The sequence below is a fragment of the Thermobia domestica genome, chromosome 5, assembly GCF_964235325.1.
Source record: "Thermobia domestica chromosome 5, izTheDome1.hap1.1, whole genome shotgun sequence".
NCBI classification, from domain to species: domain Eukaryota; kingdom Metazoa; phylum Arthropoda; class Insecta; order Zygentoma; family Lepismatidae; genus Thermobia; species Thermobia domestica.
Window position 1 is genome coordinate 187,500,039 of NC_137458.1, and position 18,012 is coordinate 187,518,050.

Below are 18,012 nucleotides of genomic sequence, written 5' to 3' on the forward strand. Positions count from 1 at the left end.
GATTCCAGTATTACTTTATTCAAAATATCTCTCATTTTTTAGCTTGAAGCTCCATGAAATTCTCGAGTGTTTGGAAGAAAACGAATCTGATCTTGACCTACAAGAAATAGTACTAATTCTTCCTGAAGATCACTATAACACTGCAGAAGATAGCGGAGATAAGGATGGGGCTGATATGAATCGACTACCGCCAAGAGTTTTGAGGTCTTGGTGATGTACCTTACAAGAAAGTGAAGAAACGAGCATAACAGTGGCTGAACAATCCAGTTTTATCTCTGAACGTAGAGAGTGGTGCGGAAGACACGAAGGTCTTCACAAAACAATGTGGACGGGGAGACAAAGATGAAGTGGTTCCTCATAACAAAAACTTGATAGTTTCTTCAACGGAGTGCTTTGAACTTTTTTTTCTGATGAATTATTGAATACATTTGTGAAATGTCAAATAGATATGCTTCACAAAACAATCACGCACTCGACGTAACAACAGATGAGATTAGGGTTTATATTGCGACACCAAAATACTTAGGTATGCTGTGGGAAATCAAGGCTGATACTTACAACAAGATGGTTGAAACTGGTGAGAAGAAATCGATTTTTTCTTTAAATTGAAAAGTATGTTCATCTGTCAAACTGCATAAATCTCCCAGAAAATGACAAATTTGGGAAAGTTAGGGCATATTTAACAATTCTAAATAAGAAAATTAATGACAATTTGAAAAAAGTAAGATTTTCATCATATATCTATAGACGAAACAAAGATTCCTTCTTTTGGTCGCCACGGCATCAAACAGCATATCCATGGCAAGAATTTGCGCTTTGTTACAAAGTGTGGTCTGCTCCTACACGCGAGGGTTACCTGATCACATTTGAGCCTTATCAAGGATCTAAATCTGCACATTTACCCAAGCAAGACGAATTGGGTTTTCGAGCTGCTGTTGTACTCGAGATAGAATCACGTCTTCCTCGTGAATTAGGTCCTTGTAATCTTTATTTTGAAAACTTTTTTACATCCTTGCCCCTTCTAACAGAACTTCCAAACCATAACACTGGTGGAACAGGGACTATTAGGGAAAACAGAAGTCAGAAATGCCCTTTCGAAGATACAGATATGCTAAAGAAAATCAATCGAGAATCCATGTCTTTCAAGTGCACCAAAGACATTACGATTGTCAAGTGGAATAATAGTGTAGTGACTATTGCGTCTAACTGTCACTCCCAGCTCCCAATTTCGAAAGTTGAAAGAATAGGAATGATCGAATTGAAAAGAAGAAAGATTCAAATTGAATGCCCGTCAGTTATACAAAAATATAACAGTTACATGGGAGGGGAAGAGAGGTTTGACGAAAATGTTCACCTTAAGCGGATAGGTTACCGGGGTAAAAAGTGGTGGTTCCCTCTGTTTGTTTTCGGAATCGACGCAGCGTGCCAGAATGCTTGGCTAATATTTAGAACCAGAACCACTGGGAGTCGATTTACATATTGTAATTTCAGGAGAGCAGTAGTGCAAGCCTATTGCCAAAAATATGGGAAACGTGCTAAGAAAAGTGTTGTGTGTGCATCACCTGTTTAATCAAGAGTTTCACTGTAGCAGCGAAATAGTGGAAGTGTTGAAGATCACGACCCTGTGGATTGTCCCCACGGAAGATGCGGTTTCTGCTACAAAAGAACTATAATGTGTGGAAAGTGCGAGATTGGGTTACATCAGCATTGCTGGTACAAGTTCCATAATGCCAATCGATGACTTTTTTCCAAATCCGAACGCAAGGTTGGCAGAAAAGGCAAACAAACTCTCAGTTTGATGGCGTTCAAACTGTTTCATGAACTGCTTTGGGTTTTGAACCTCAATTTATGCTGGATATTTGTTGTAATGTGTGTGCAATCTCTTATATATGTTGAATTTTTGTTGCATTCAAAATATATACACGGGAACCATATATACTTACAGTAAAACTTCCACTCACATTAAGTTTAGCATTGTGTCAGTTTGTACACGTATTGCGAGTGTCACCTGTAGGTGACACCAAAGTACCAGGGTACCGGGCTAACAGTTCCTCAAAATAAAATAAAAAATATATTAAGGAATGTCTAAATAAAAACTTTTATTTGCGAGAACGTTTAATCTTTATAAATAACGCTATGAAAATTGCCAGGTTAAAATTGCCAGATTAGTGCACGAACTGTATTAGTTTTTTAACACCTTCATATCTGAAACGGAATGATCAACAGACGGTATTTCTGTAATCTTATTTATTAAATTCAACACTACCTCATTTCGCTGACGTGAATACAGCTTGCGTGTAATGTCCATCGGCTGAAAAGTATCTTCTCAAGAGCAGAATGCTACTCCACTAAATGTACCCGATTAATCGCCAGCAGTTGAGGTTTACGAAGTGTACTCATTTCTAACACTGAAGCAGACTGTCATTTGCCATGGAACGAATGAGACCATGTCCATGGCCGTTGACCAGAGCCATCCTAGATCACCGAGTAAATTCCATTACAAAAATACAAGCACCAAATCGTTTGTACAATTCAGCATAGATGATCGCTGTATATAGCGGAATATCATGGCAAACTGCCAAGAGTACCTTCCATGCAAAGTCCAGCTAAGAGCCATTAACATTGGCAAGAAGAATGATGAAGCACACAGATATGTGTTTCGATCTATACTGCAGACTGTTTTCAGGGAACATTGTATTATCAAGTTACAAAACATTCAGATATTTTACTAAGAGATGTCGAGATACGTGCTGTTCTCTTGTTAAAACGAATGCAACCAGTTAGCATGCAATACAACCCACCAGAGATAGTTATATTTGATAAGAAGCGTAGTGAGATTGGGATTTTTCTATTCCGTCTTACACGCTGTAATACTCTAAGGTTTGTTGAAAATTTACTTTCATATGGCTAAAGATTCAAGATTTATCAACAAGGCTGCCGACTGTGGTTTTCTGCAGAAATAATGGTATTACTAATTGTAGATATGAGGATGATTTAATTAAAAGGTAATAACAGTAGATGTCAAGATCCGCCATGATACTCTCATTAGAACGAGTAGAATCAGTTTGCATGCATTACAACCGACGAGAGCGGGCGGCTTGAAATGAGAAAAGTGCGGCATCTCATATTGCTTTTTGGGACTTGTAATTTCGAATATTCGAGTTTAAACCCTGTGGCGTGCGGAACAAGAATTCTTTAGCTGTGAAAAAATGATTAGAACGGTGAGCTTATAAGATATAGTAAAGAGAAAGCACGTTACAATGATGGACAAGTTGCTGGGTCACTTGCGATAGGACAAGCACCCCGAGTTTATAAAGTTTTCTCTAAAATGCTTCTATTACGTTAGAAATCGCCTTGAAATGAGGACATTAGAAGAATGTCACTAGACTTCATTGTAATAGTATTCTAAAGTTCTGAAAGGAGATAATAAGAGATTAAATCGATCTGTAATTGTCACGATGATAAAAGTAATAATTTTGGGGTTGGACGGGGATGTTCAATTTTTAATTGTAGTTTAGATTGCAACACGCGCGCCAATAATCAGAGGGTTCCATTTCGAGATGTCCGGTATGGCTAAACGGCATATGTCGTCTTATGTTCTCCTTACAATGCTGTGAAATTTAGAGTTTAGCAGTGGACATCGGAATCTATTACTTGATTCCTATTGGTTTACAGGTAGAAAAGGAATTGAAAAATGAATCCAAAGCCGTAGGATCTTGTGTTGTGTACCTAGATCTTAAAAACGAAGCAGTGGTGCTTTTAGAGCTCCTTTACCCACATTATACAATGGAAATCGAAAGAATTCTGTTCTGACGGATATATTATTTAAAGATTGTCTCCTGTGTGTTAACACTCGAGGCTATCAAATATGCATTTAATTAGCGTCCTTGCTGGTCACTAGGACTTACATAGAGATTTCAGCAGGATTCACTATGGTCTGGTCTATCATTCATAATATTTTCCCGATTGTATGCTTTAATACTTGCTATGGAACCAATTGTATTCTAACCTCCAAAGCAGCCTTACTTTGGGGTCTGGGACCGGTGATCTGATCGATGAGCAAAATAAAGAGTCGATTTTAAGTTTTTTGGGATCTTCTCTTACACGGTTAGGTGGAAAATAATTACGGTATAGTATGTCCTGCGTTCGCTACCAATTTAGTAACACTGGTCATCACAAAGCTACCAAACTGTTGGCTAATCAAATAAGCTTTTCATATAAGCTCACTGTATGATTTGATTAGTAACTCAGTGCCACACATTTCATAGAGCAAAAAAGTCATTAATTTTAGAAGTCTGTTGGTGAAAAATGTCCATATCTAAGTTCTAGAATGATATCACTATAACATTGTCATGATAAGAATATCGTATCACATTTCATCAATCTGACATCCTCCTCCCCTCTAATGTTCTTGATATGTCAATTCCTTCTTAATCGGCAGATTTAATCAAGTCTTTACTCGTGTCTTGATTTCCTATTCGCAAACAACCTTTGGATAGCTATTCATCTTGTGAAAGCTTCGCCACAACGATTGTGTAATGGTGAGATACACACCTCTTCTTTAGATATAAGCAGTGCAGTACCTCTGTATTTCTTAGATATTTCAACATCAAATACTAATACTATATATTCTACAATTCTGCATACAGAAAATGACTGCAAGAAAAGTGAACAAAGCAGATGCATTATGAAATTACATCAGCCATTATACTGGAAAGGTGTTCAAATCGTAACTCAGTTGAAGAGATTTCTGAACGCTCCAAAGTTGTACCCGTTTAGGAGGTTTGCAGTTAAGTAGTTTCTAGACACGACTGGATATATTATGTCAGGAAATGGCATAGAATCTCTTTGGTGTTTCGTGTACACTATGACAACTTTAGTGAAAATGCTGAATGACCATGCCTACTCAAGATCATTGAGAACTCACTTCTAGACTTTTCTCGGGGACCTCTACATGTGGTTATGAGTACATTTAGTAGTGTCGGAAAAGGTGACAAAATCTAGGATCTGCGATGTTTTTAACAACGTCTGGATGACGAAATCAATATGCAACATTAACAAGAAAATGAAACTGCATGACAAAAACCATATAAGGAAATCTCAAAATTAAGACGGTTACTTTTTCCGAACTTATAACTTTGGCTGCAGTATATAGAGAAGGTCATAATCGTATTGCAATTCATCCAAAGGGACTAGATTGAACAGGTTACTATAACCTTCATTTGAAGGCTATTAAATTAATGCTTCCGTTTTCTCACGCAGCTGGTCATATTTTCTATGAAAAATTTGCGCAACACTATACTCAATAGATGGAAGCACTGGGGGCAAATACGGTATCACAGTATACCAGAAATTAACAACTCAAGGACCATTCACAATTCGCAGGAAAAGGTGCCTTCTTGAACGAAGTTCCAAGAGATATGATTATCGAAGAGTGCATAATTAAGGGCACGAAATTTTCTCGGGGATTAACTCAACGTCAGACACAACGTTAGCAGGATTAATCCTTCATTCCCAAATACTCTTACGGTAAAAGAAGTTCTACAGGACTTTTGTGCTCATCTGTTTATCAGTTCATCCTCTTTATAAAATCATCGGCCGGACTTGTCTTACAGGCAAAGAGAAGCGGCCCTGGGTCTACAATTTAATCACGTTACTAATTACCTAAAAAACTCCTATTAGAGTTTCAGGCCAATAACCTGCATGTGAATCCTTTACAAGCTTACGACCAAAGGTGTAATATAACTGTTACTGAATATTCTTAAGCTTCGTGACGTTTTGTCTCAAAAGCAGCTTGGTACAATCGCAAGGATGTAGCTGCTGCGAATACCCATTGATTGTCCTTATAGTCTATAAAACCGAGGGAAATAAGTTGAAACCAACTGGGGTCGACGTGTTGTAGAGGTTTAATTCTAACGCCCCCTCTTGGATGAAAGTGTACATGAGGTCTTTGCTTGTACCGCTTATCGAAACATCGTTCTTTATTAAGAGAGTTAAACTTTTTTTTTTTTTTAAGATCCGAAAACTAAACGGAAGTTATAAATATAGAATCTTGATTAAACCAGTCACCTTGCAAAAGACGCGTCGATATTTTTTATAAACTCCAGTTTAACTTTCTGGCTAATAGAAATGTTATCGCAGTCTTTTTTACTTTCCTTGGGAAGCGGGACGAACAAGTTATCGGACACTATTCCCAAGAAGGGAATTACAGGGCTTCTGGTGGAAGATGTGGAAAGTGAGCCTAGGAAGTTTTATATCTTTCAGGTGACTTAACTGAAAGTCTCCCAGTGTAACATAACTAAAAAAAATCTGTCATTGATTATTTTCTTGCTATTTCTGTTATACACCTGTTCTACCATACCTTTGTAACATCTTTGTATCGCGAATCAGTGATATACACCGCTAGCTTTAGTAATTCATCGGCCGGACTGTCTCACAGGCCAAGAGAAGCGGGTCTGGTTTTACAAGGTAATCAATCACGTAATGTTTAAATTTAATAATTACGTAGCATTTCCCTTCACTTGTGCTTGTATTGGCCTCAAAAGATTCAGTAACTCCTCATGAAGTATTTTTGTAAGATTCTTAAAAGAACTGAATCAGTACCATCAACAGCTACAGATTTCCCGTTTGTAGTATCTACCTTTACTCTTTACTCCTTCGAAAACTGTTTGAATTATTTGAAGCCGTCTAGTTTTGATATCCAAGTTTCTCAAGAACTGGGATTGTATTGTCGTGGCTTCAAAGCCAGATTTAAATTGGATTGTTGCCGATATTTCCCGAAAGCTCTTTTTTCTCTTTCGGCATTTTCCGTGTCTAATTGTAATTTAAATCCATAAAATATAAGGTTAAAATTGCGCTTAACATAATTTATATACGTACTTAAGGCAGATTTGAGTTGACTTTTTAGTCCACACCATTGCGTGTAGAAGAACTCTTCCACCTACGTGTGGGTTTTAAAACTCAGTACAAATGAGACTGCGCATTGATAAATTTTAACACAAGGAAGGTGGCGTTAGCTCAACGTGCCACTCAGATGATAAACTGTTTCCTTCAAAAGTACTGTAGTACTTCTTTTATCGTAACAGTATTTGGGAATGAAGGATTTATCTTCCTAACGTTGTTTGTCACGTTGAGTTAATCCCCAGAAAATTCCGCGCCCTTCTTTGAGCACTGTTCGATAATCATATCACTTGGAGCTTCGCTCAATAAAGCCTCTTAATCTGCGAATTGAGAATGTTCCTTGAATTGTTAATTTCTTGTAATCCTCTGACACCGTAGTTGCCTCCAGGGCTTCCAAATGTTGAGTACAGTATGTGCAAATTTTTCATGGAAAAGATGACCACCTGCACGAGAAAACGGAAGCATTCATTTAATTGCGTACAAATAAAGTTTCTAGTCCCCTTTTCAATGTAATCCCTTTGGATAAATTGCAATACGATTAAGACCTTCTCTATATACTGGAGCCAAAATTTACGGTTCGGGAAATATCACCGTCTTAATTTTGAGATTTCCTAATATAGTTTTTGACATGCAGTTCCATTTTCTTGTAAATGTTGGATATTTATTTCGTCAACCAGACTTTGTTGAATAAGATCGCAGATCCTATATTTTGTGATTTCCTCCGAGAGTTGTGAATGTTTTGACAACCACTTGTTGAAGTCCAGGAACAAAGCCTAGAAGTGAGTTCTCAATGATCTTGAGTAGGCATGGCCATTTAGCATTATCACTAATGTTCACTTAGTGTACATGATACACAATTGTTCTTCTATACCATTTCCTGACATAATGTATCCAATCGTTCCTAGAAATTACTCAAGTGGAAATCTAAATGCCGTACAACTTTGGACCGTTCATAAATTTCTTCAGCTGAAGGTACGATTTGAACACCCTGCCAGTATAAAGGCTGATTTAATGTCATAACGCACGCCCTTCTCCTGCAATTATTTACTGTATGCAGAACAGTAGAATTGTAGTATTGGTAGTTGATATTGAAATACTGAAAAAATACAGAGGGACTACACTGCTTATATCAAACGGAGAGGTGTGTATCTCACCATTACATAATCGTTGTGGCGAAGCTTTCAGAAGATGAATAGCTATCCAAAGGTTGTTTGAGATTAAAAAATCGATACGCGAGACGCGAGAGAAGGCTTGATTAAATCTTGCCAGTAAGACAGCATTGACACACCAAGAATATGAGCGTATAACATTAGAGGGAAGAGGATGGAAGAATGACGAAATGTGATACGATATTTGTTTTAAGACAAGGCTAACTTTATATCAGATTACTTTTTGATTCAAGAACTTGGATATGGAATATTTTCATCAAGAGACTTCTGAAATAAATGACGTTTTCTGCTCTATGAAATGTGTGGCCCTTTGTTACTAATCAAAGCATACATTGAGCTTATGTAAAAACATTATTTGATTAGCCCACAGTTTGTTTGCTGTCTGATGATGACCAGTGTTACTACGTTGGTAGCGAACATAGGACATACTATACCGTAAATATTTTTCACCTAACCGTGTAAGAGAAGATCTTAAAATCAATTCTTTGTTTGTCTCATCGATCAGATAACCTGTCTCAGGCCCTAAGCAAGGCTGCTTTGGAATGTAATGGGTTCCAAAGGAAATTTTACAGGATACAATCGGGAAAATATTACTAATGAATGACCACGACATAATGAATTCTACCGAACTGTGAATGTAGGTCCTAGTAAGCAGCAAGGACGCTAATTAAACGCATATTTGATAGCCTCGAGTGTTAACACACAGGAGACTAATAAATTCGCAAGAACACGACTGTTTGGATTAAACCGTTTCTATCAGGCTAACAATTAAGAAAAAGGTGAGAGCGTTATGAGTCCTAAGTAGATTTCTTCAGCAGGAAGCAATCTTAAAAACTAATGTAGTGGCATATAAACGGGAAGTATAGCAATTGCATGATTATAATTGATAAATTAATACTTATGTTTTTTAAATTTGGTATCAAAAATTTTCAATCCCAAGGGCCGACGTGAAACAAACCGCTGTACATTCCCAAAGTTATATGACTGTGATACCCTCGTCTTATTAAAGGGAGAAGTAAATCCACCATTTTTTAAATGGTACGCCATGTATAATGAGAGTTAAGTACATATAAAAGCACTACTGCTACGTTTTTAAGACGTAGCTACACATCACAAGATACTGCGGCGACCGATTCATTGTTGAACTTCTTTGCTAGCTCTAACGCATTAGAAATTAAAGAATACATTGCGACGTCCACTGCTTATTTCTATCTTCACAGCATTTTTAGATAGACATAAGCCATCATAAGACCTTTAGCCTTAACGAATATTTTAAAATAGAACCCTCGAATTATTGGCACGCCTTTTGCACCCTAAACCACTAATTATAAATTGAAAATCCACGTCCATTTTCAAAATTATATCTTTAATCACCGCATCACTTAGAGGTCGATTTAATCTTTTATTATCATCTTTTACCATACATTGTAGAATACTAATACAGTGTAGTCACTTGATATCTCTGCTAATGTTCTCATTTCAAGGTGATTTCTGGTGGCGCTGATGCGTATTCCAAAAAGCTTCACAAGCTCGGGGATGCCTGCCCTACCGCAAGTGACCCATCAACTTGTCCATCATTATAACGCGATTTCTCTCTTCTATACCTTATGAGGTCATGTGATATTCAGTCTTTCTCAGCTAAAGACTTCTTGTTCCCAACATCACTGGTTTTAAACTCGAATATTTTGGAATTTGTAAGTCCTAAGGACAATATGAGCTGAAGTACTTTTCTCATTTGATCCCAGCCTCTCTTGTCGGGTGTACTGCATGCAAACTGATTCAACTAGTTCTAATGCAAGTATCATGCCGGATCTCGACGTCTACTGATATTATCTTTTTTATCTAAATGCTTTCTTATATCTGCAATTATTATTACCATTATTTCTGCAGAAAGCCACATTCGGCAGCCTTGTAGATAAATCTTATTTCTTCTGCTATATGAATGTTATAATTCAACAGATATTAGTCTATTACAGCGTGTGAGTTGCAATTGAAAAATTATAATGTCACTACGCTTCTTATCAAATATTACTATGTCTGGTTGGTTGTAGTGCATGCTAACTACTTGCATTCGTTTTGATAAGACAACAAAACGTATCTCGACATCTCCTCTTAGTAAAATGTTATCTGCACGTTTCGGTATCTTAGAATTACTATTTTTTCTCTAAACAGTCTGAAGTATAGATCTAAGCACATATCTGTCTATTTCGACTTTCTTCTTGCCAATGTTAACAGCTCTACTAAGGAATATACTCTAGGCAGCTTCCCAAGGTATTCCGCTATATGCAGTGAACACCTAAGCAGAAATCTACAGACGATATGGTGCTTCTATTTTTGTAAAGGAATTTTTTTGGTGATCTAGGATGGCTCTGGTCAACGGCCATGAATATGCTCGCATACATACCAGGCCAAATGAAAGTCTGGTTCAGTGTTAGAGATGAGTGCACTTCGTAAGCCTCAAATGCTGGCGATTAATCATGTACATTTTGTGGAATAATTTTCTGCTCTTGAGAAGACAACTTTCAGTCTGTGAGAGGACACGCAATTTCTATGCACGTCAGCGAGATGAGGTAGTGTTGAAATTAATAAATAAGATTACAGAAATTCTTCTTATTGATCATTCCGTATCATATATGAAAGGTTTCTAAAAGTTAATACGGTTGGTCTACTACTCTGCTACAGAGCGCTACTATGAGCTTACCAGAATTTACTTACCGGCGAGAAAATGTTGAGAAGATTAAGAATTTTAAATCCTCCAATAAGTTGTTAAGAGTGTGCAATATGGCAGTCTGTAGTGCAAGATAAACCGTGCGTACCAGAAAGACTTTAATGTTCTATAGCCTAAAGATTAGTGTGACAATTACGTAGCGTTATCAATGAAGTGACTTAAGGTTGCAAAAGACGCCTCGAAATTTTTTATAGACGCATGTTTAACGTTCAAGCTTATCGAAAGTTTATCGCAGTCTCTATTACTTACTTTGGGCACCGAGTCGAGCAAGTACTAAAACACTGTTACCAAGGGAGAAAATTAAGGACTTCTGCTCCAAGATGTGGAAAGCAAGCATAGCAAGTTTTATATCTTTCAGGTGTACATGACTGAAAATCACCCAATGTAACCTAAGTACAAAGAAAAAAATCTGTCACCTGATAATTTTGTTGATGTTTCTGTTCTACACCTGTTTTACCAACCCTGTAAAACTTCTTCCTATCGGGAATCAGGGCTTTACACCGCTAGCTTTAGGAATTCATTGGCCGGACTTGTCTCACAGGCTAAGGGAAGCGGGCCTGATTCTACACGGTATCACGCTCCTATTTACCCAAGGATCTCCTAATTGATTTTCAGGTTTACTACCATAAGTCTAGTATAACTGTTACAGAAAATTGTTAAACTTCGCAGGCTTCTGTCTGAAAAGTAGGTTGGTACAGTCGCAAAAGAACAATGTGATGAGAAGTAAGCATTGATTTTACTTATTTCGTATTAAACCTAGGCCAATAAGTTGAAACCAACTGTGATCGTCGTGTAGTAGAGCTTTCATTCTAAGAACATCAACTTAGATAAAGATGTACATGGAGTCTTTGCATGTACGGAATATCCAAACTTCGTTTTTTATTAAGAGTGTTAAACTTTACTTCCCTTTAGGTTGAGTCGAAACCTAAACGGCAGTTACATAATCTTAAGCGTCCTGGCAGATGGCAGAATCCTTGGAGTCAATCATCTGCTTTTGAACATCTTAACGTATAAACAAACAAACAATATACAATTGTTATAAACGTACAAGTGAATGATACTGTAGTACGCGAATGTGATATCTAATTGAATTGGTTTTTGGTCGTCACCTTAAATGTGACCGGCTACGGTTTCGTTTTCTCTTCGGGTATTGTTCTCTTCCAGAACAATAAACCACCTTTATGTTTTATACCTTGTTTCACACCTTCATTTAAAGTTTCATCAAGATCTTCATGTCCATTTTGTTAGGTCTATAAGGCGGGGACGTTATTAGAAAATAATAATCATCACTGATTGGATCAACAATTAAAGCGGTGTCAATGACATATTGGTTTTCTACAGCTGGGTTTCGTCATTATCTTAATCAGATTGTGTTCCGATCTACCATTTGTAAATGAACTATTGACAGAATGCAGAAACCTTGAATACTTAATATTGGCTCTTTTACACTTACATGTGGCTCGTTTAATATCCTATATAGCAATCACTTTTTGTCTACAGATAAGTAAGCTTATCCGGCTGGAGCCGATGTTAGCTGATGGCATATCCTCTTCACTAAAGTTGTCATAGTGTATAGGATGCACCAAAGTTAATCTCAACCATTCGTGCCTAGAAATTACTTAACTGCAAACCTCCCAAACGCTTTCTTCATCTGAGTTAGAATTTGAACATATATCCTGTACAATGGCTGATCTAATTTCATAACGCATGCGCTTTGATCACTTTTCTTGCAGTTATTTACAGTATATAGATAAGTAGATGGTTCTGGACAACGGCCATGGTTATGCTCGCATACATACATAGCCTGGATGAATATACTTCGCAAGCCTCAACTACTTGCGTTTTATCGGGTACATTTTGTGGAGTAGCTTTCTCCTCATTGAGAAGATACCTTTGAATCGATGGACAGGACACGCAAGCTCTATTCACGTCAGCGAGATGAGGTAGTGTTGAATTTAATAAATAAGATTACAGAAATACTTCTTGTTGATCATTCCGTCTCAGGTATGAAAGGTGTCAAAAAGCTAATACAGTTGGTGCACTAATCTGCTACAGAGGGGAAGCTTACCAGAACTTTACTCACCGGTGAGAAAACGTTTAGAAGATCGAGAAATTCAAATCCTCCAATAAGCTTAAAAAGAGTGTGCGATATGGCACTCTCTAGTGTAAGATGAACCGTGCGAGTCAGAAAGACTTTCAGGTTCTACAGCCTAAAGATTATAGGGATAGATACGTAGCGTTATCAATATAGAATCTTGATGAAGTGAGTTAAGGATCAAAAGCGCCTCGAAATTTTTTATAGACGCAAGTTTAACTTTCAAGCTAATTGAAAGCTAATAGCAGTATGTATTACTTTCTTTGGGCACCGAGACGAGCAAGTACTCGAACGCTATTACTAAGGGAGAAAATTCAGGGCTTCTGCTCCAAGATGTGGAAAGTGAGTAAAAACATAAGCCGGCATATAAGCTGCTCGTGTTAAAGAATTCCAAAAAATGTAAATAGAACAATAAACCACCATTTTTTATACCTTTATTTATACCTTCATTTAAGGTTACATCAAGATCAACTTCATGTCCATTTTGTTAAATTTATAAGGCGGTGACGTTAACAAAAAATAATAGTCAAAACTGATTGGATCAAGAATTAAGGCGTTGTCAATGACGTTGATTTTCAACTACTGTTGTTCCTAATCATGTATATCAGATTGTCTTTCATTCTTCATTTTTACATGCTCTCTTGACAAAATACACAAAACACTGAATACTTCTTTTCGGCTTAGACCATTTCACTCCTGAATTTCGAGGTACTTCCGAATTGAATGCTGCACAGCTGCTGTGTTAGAAATGGGAAAAGTGGCCATATTGAATCTTTGTAACTACTTCCTTGTTATATCTGATATGGATTATACCAGGAGGATAGGACGGTATCGGAGGATTACAAGAAACTAACCACTCAAGGAACATTCACAATTAGCAGAAATGGAAAACTTCTTAGACGAAGATCCAACTCATATGATTATCCAACAGTGGTTAAAGAAGGCCACGAATATTTCGTGAGGAGTAACTCAACGGCAGACACAATGTTAGCAAGATTCATCCTTCACTTCCTTATACGGTTACGATAAAAGAAGGACTTTTAAAGGAAATAGTTTATCATCTGAGCGACACGTTGAATTAATGCCATCTTTCTTGTGTGAAAATATCTCAATGCGCAAGAATATAAGTTCGAATGCGGTGAATATTGCAGAGTCTCTGTTGTGTTGTGTTTTAAAACCCACACGTAGGAGGAAGAGTCTTATACACGCAATGGCGTGGACTAAAAATGGCAAATCAAATCTGAGTTAAGTACGTTTATTAATTATGTTAAGCGCTTTTTTCACTTGCATTTTATGGATTTAAATTACAATTAGACACAGAAAGTGCCGAAAGACAAAAAAAAGCTTTCAGGAAATATCTATAACGATCGAATTTAAATCTGCCATTGAAGCCACGACAATTCAATCACAGATCTTAGGAAACTTGGAGATCAATACTAAACGTCTTGAAGTGATGCAAGCAGTTTTCGAAGGAATAGAGGTAGCTGTGTATGGAGAAGAATAATGCAAGAAACTACAAACTGGAAATCTGTAGCTGTTGATGGGTTTTAGTCGGATCTTTTCAGAATCTTACTAGAAGACTTCATGAGCAGTTGTTGATCTGATAGGAAAAGTTACTATTTATTAAATTTTGAGAAACTGTAGCGTCATTAAAAATTGCTTTCACATTTTTCAGGATGCAACAGGCTGTGTCACGTCCTCAGGTATAATCAGCAGTGAATAGATGACAGCCTTCAAGATCCTTCAAAAAAAAGAAGAATTGTGAAAGTTAGTTAGAGTCTTCAACCAACCAAAACTCAATCCTGACAAAATGCTCATGATTACACATTTCTTATTCGCCCGTAACAGGGGTGGAGTATTACATAGCTTCAATATGGCTGCTGTTCAGCATTCAATTCAGAAGTCTCTCCAAATCCATGAGCGAAATGGTCTAAGCATGAACCCAATCGAATGAGGTTGGTATGTGAAAGAGGATAAGTGTATTACAAGAACCCACACAGCTACCAACAGGTACCAACGCCATTGTGTGTGAAATGGAAAGATACAAGGGATGTCTTGATGCTTTCAACTAAACATCAAGCTACATCCACTGAAGTTCCAGTGAAATCAAAGAACGGTCTTGTAGGGATGACAAAACCGAACGTAGTGTTTGACTACAATATAAACTAAGTTGGTGTGGTCAAAAGTGATCAATTAGTTGCGTATTACCCTTTCAATCGGAAGCAACTGAAGTGGTGCACAAATGCATGGATACTATACAAGAAAACTAGAAGTAGACAAGAGAAGAACAATGTGCATTTAGCAGACTTCGTGCAGAAAGTGGGGTAAGCTTTGAGTGAAAAAGCATGTGTCGAAGCTCAAGTTCGTGAAACGTCAAATTCAACCAACTGATTGACCGGGAGACATTTTGCAAATAAGGTTCCCGCTACGGAAAAAAAGAGACCTACTAGATATTGTAAGGGAAAGGTATATGATGGCAAACGGAAGCGAAAGAACACAACGTTGATGTGTCCTGATTGTGATGTGGGTCTCTGCATGCCAAAATGTTTACGTTTTTATCATACCAAGACTAGGTACACTTAAAAACTCAAAGTACTGCCTTTTTCCTATATCGAAAATCATATCCAAGATAAACCGTTATAGCTCCCCTTATGACGCATGTATGCTTGTAATGTTTGTTTGCGAATGTAGAGAAAGCACTCACCTTTCATGTGGTGTAATAAACACACATATTAACCTATAAAATATTTTTTAATTCTTTATTGAAAAACACCGAAAATGGCTGGTCTTCTGAATACTTGTTAAAAACAAATACGCCGGCTTTCAAACTGATAAGGTTATTGGAGGATTTGAATTTCTCGATCATCTAAACGGTTTCTCACCGGTGAGTAAAGTTCTGGTAAGTTTCTTTCTGTAGCAGATTAGTGCACGAACTATATAAGCTTTTTGACACCTTTCATATCTGAGACGGAATGATCAATAAGAAGAATTTCTGTAATCTTATTTATTAAATTCAACACCTTTCATCTCGCTGAGCTTCATGTCCTCCCGCCGAATGAAAGTTGTCTTCTCAAGAGCAGAAATTTACTCCACAAAATGTACATGATTAATTGCCAGCATTTGAAATGAAATGAAATGAAATGAAATCTTTAAGTTTTACGTCCCACGGTTATGTCGGTTAGGCTAAAGGAGACGGTGATGATGAGTAATGAATGAAATGGTGGAGTGAAGAAAGTGGGAGGAAACGGGAGAACCCCGAGAAAACCCACGCACGCGGTGCCAGCATTTGAGGCTCACGAAGTGTATTCATCTCTAACACTGATCCAGACTGTCATTTGGCCTGGTATGTATGCGAGTATTCCTTGGCCGTTGACCAGAGCCATCCTAGATCACCAAATAAATTCCTTAAAAAAAATAGAAACACCAAACCGTCTGTAGATTTCTGCTTAGGTGTTCGCTGCAGTAATACCATGGGAATCTGCCTAGCGCACATTCCTTAGTAGAGCCGTTAACATAGGCAAGAAAAAAGTCAAAATACACAGATATGTGCTTAGATCTATACTTCAGACTGTTTTCAGAAAACATAGTAATTCTAAGATACTGAAACGTTCAGATAACATTTTACTAAGAGGAGATGACGAGATACGTGTTGTTGTCTTATCAAAACGAATGCAAGCAGTTAGCATGCACTACAACTAACCACACATAGTAGTATTTGATAAGAAGGGTAGTGAGATTGGGATTTTTCAATTGTAACTCATACGTTGTAATAGACTAATATCTGATGAATTATAACTTTCATATGACAGAAGAAATAAGATTTATCTACAAGGCTTCCGAATGTGGCTTTCTGCAGAAATTATGATAATACTAATTGTAGATATTAGAATGCATTTAGATAAAAAGATAATATCAGTAGATATCTAGATCCGGCATGATATTTGCATTTGAAAGAGTGGAATCAATTTTCATGTAGTACAACCAACGAGACGGTGGATTCAAATGGGAAAAGTACTTCAGCACATATTGTCCTTAGGACTTGCAAATTCGAAATATTCGGTTAAAATCAGTGACGTGCGGAACAAGAAGACTTTAGCTGAGAAAGACTGAATATCTCGCGTTATAACGATGGACAAGTTGATGGGTCATTTGCGATAGGGCAGGCATCCCCGAGCTTGTCAAGCTTTTTGTAATATGCTTTCACTTTTTTTATGATGCAACAGGCTGTGACACAACCTCAGCTATTCTCAGCAGTGAATAGTTGGCAGCTTACAAGATCCTTCTAGAAGAAGAAGAATTGTGAAAGTTAGTTAGAGTCTTCAACCAACCAAAACTCAATCCTGACAAAATGCTCATGATTACACATTTCTTATTCGCCTGTAACAAGGGAGGAGTATTACATAGCTTCAATATGGCCACTTTTCCCCATACTAACACGGCAGCTGTTCAGCATTAAATTCGGAAGTACCTCCAACCCCACGAGCGAAAGGTCGAAGCATGTACCCAACCGAAAGAATGTGGTGTGTGAAAGAGGATAAGCGTATTACAAGAACCCACACAGCTACCAACAGCTACCTGATAATCTTACTTACCTGTCGATTAAAAGTGATTGCAAGATATGATTGTCAACGAACCACATGTTAGAGTAAAAGAGCTGATATCAAGTTTTCATGGTTTTGTGCTTTCTGCCAGAGAGTTCATGTAGAAATGGCAGATCGGAAGACAATCTGATATAGATGATAACGAACAACAGCTGTAAAAAACAGATATGTCTTTGACAACGGCTTACTTGTTGATCCAATCAGTTATGATTATTATTTTGTGATATCGTCCCCGCCTTATAGACCTAAAAAATGGACATAAAGACGATCTTGATGAATCTTTAAATGAAGGTGTAAGGAAAAGGTATAACACGTGAAGGTGGTTTATTGTTCTGTTATATATTTTGGAATCCTTTAACACGAACTGTTTTGGTACCCAAAGAGAAAATGAAACCGTAGCAGGACACACATAAGTTAACGAGCTAAAACCAATTCATTTAGATATCACATTCGCGCGCTATAGTATCATTGAATGGTACGTTTATAACAATTGTTTATTGTTTGATTGTTCATAATTTA